Below are 2,177 nucleotides of genomic sequence, written 5' to 3' on the forward strand. Positions count from 1 at the left end.
AAAAAAAAAAAAAAAAAAAAAAAAAAAAAAAAAAAAAAAAAAAAAAAAAAAAAAAAAAAAAAAAAAAAAAAAAAAAAAGAAGACAAGCATTAAACAGAACTTTTGCTGTGCAGCAAATTCTAGAGAGAAACGATTTCAGTTTCATACTAGTCTTCATTTTCAATCATAAACTAGATTTTAACCCGCGATACACCGCATACATATAATTTTTATTATAATTTATATTTTATGTTGTATTTGTTTGTTAAATATTGGATGTTTTATAAATAGAGCAATAACTAAAATTTTCAGCTGTTTGTACGGCTAAATGATTATGTTGATTTTAACCGCACACTTCATGACAATTTGTTTATTATATTTAGTTTGTTTTGTTTAGTGTTTGAGATTCCATTTTGATTTTTAATTATTATAACAATAAAATAAAGGATCTAAATACATAATAAGTCAATTTATACGCTATGATTAAGTCACATTGTTCCTAATGATTTAATTATTTTACACAATCTTAGTTAAATCAACTTGATTTTATATGTCAAATAATATTAATAGTGTTGAAAATAATAAAATAAGGATTTAACCCGTATTAGCATAAATTTAATGATATTTTATTAATTCCAAGATGTCCTCTTTATAACTCATATACTATATAACTATATTATATAATATTTTAAACTTTTGTAATTTTACATATTCGTAATATTTTAAATTTTTATTATATATATATATTAATTATAATATACAAATAAATGTGAATCGAAGTTCTTTTTACGTTAAGAATCAAAACTCACAGGTATTGGAAAACAAAACATGAATTAAATTGTTTTTTTCTTTATTTGCAAATGATTCAGAGATAGAATATCTCCAAAACATAATAGAAGATGTGGTTAAATATATAATAGTTTCTGTTTATATATTGATTTTGCTGTAATTGTTTTTAGTTGGAATGTAATGTAAAATATTTAGAAAACAAAATCTGAAATAATGTTATTTTTAGAAAATTTTTAGGGATTAACTTTGTAAATAAGTTTTTAAATAAGTACAACTAAAATGGTAGAAACCAAAATGTACTTAAAAAATGTGTATATAGATAATTAGATAGATATTGCTAACGTATACAAGTCCTTTAAACTCTTTCATGGGGGATTAATAAAAGACATGTCTGCTTCTGATATAATTCTATATTAGTATTCAATATTCGATGAAGATTGTTGATTATTCTGTTGCACATTTGAAGGCTTTTTAAAAGGAGTATTATTTCACTTTCCTCCCCCTTTTGATTCTTATTGCGAGTCAGACACCTTCTCATAGTAAAGTAACGAAACTTTCTTCATACGTTACTTTAACGGGTCCTTCTCCAATTTCTTCACCATGGAACCCCAAGGACGGGTTTAGAATACCGGAGTTCTCAAAAGTCAAAACGAATTAGAATGACACGCCAATGGATAAGAGAATTCAACCTTAAATCCATTATCTTGAATTATATTTTACGCTTTAGAAATTCTCAGAAAAAAAAATCTTCCGGAACATAACTGTAGCATTTTACAGTTTACACTTTAGAACATCTTCATTCCTTATTTTGTTTAGTGTCTTAACATTTTTGAATTACGGTTTCACAAAGAATGTCATTTTGACACATTTCACAAAAGTTAAGAAAATATTAATATCTTATTATATAAATTTTGGTTTTTAAAGTTATTAACCCATGTGATCGCGACATGTGTCAATTTAACAATTAAAGATTTTGTCATGTGTTATACAAAAACCATGTTTTAATATATTTGTAAATTATAAAAAACTAACAATTAAACAATTTAATAAATATAAAAGATAGTTCATATACGTATATAAAAAATAATAATAATTCTAATTTTAAATTACTAATTCTACAAGAAAAAGAATTAAGAAAATTATACAATTAATTACTTTAATAACATAATTAAATAAATTATACTTTCAATTGTTAACCCTAAAAGAAAAAGATTATAGATACTCACCTTTATATAAATAAATAATTTCTCATAATAACGTCTTTAAATTTATGATTAATTTATAATAATATTGGACAAGTAGTAAAACTATTACTTATCGGATTACAAAATATGAAACAAATATATTTAAGATATTGTTACTTTTTCAAATATAAGATATAATTAGTTTTCAGTTTTCTTTTGAGAATT

This window comes from Camelina sativa, chromosome 12 (genome assembly GCF_000633955.1).
Source record: "Camelina sativa cultivar DH55 chromosome 12, Cs, whole genome shotgun sequence".
Classification (NCBI taxonomy): domain Eukaryota; kingdom Viridiplantae; phylum Streptophyta; class Magnoliopsida; order Brassicales; family Brassicaceae; genus Camelina; species Camelina sativa.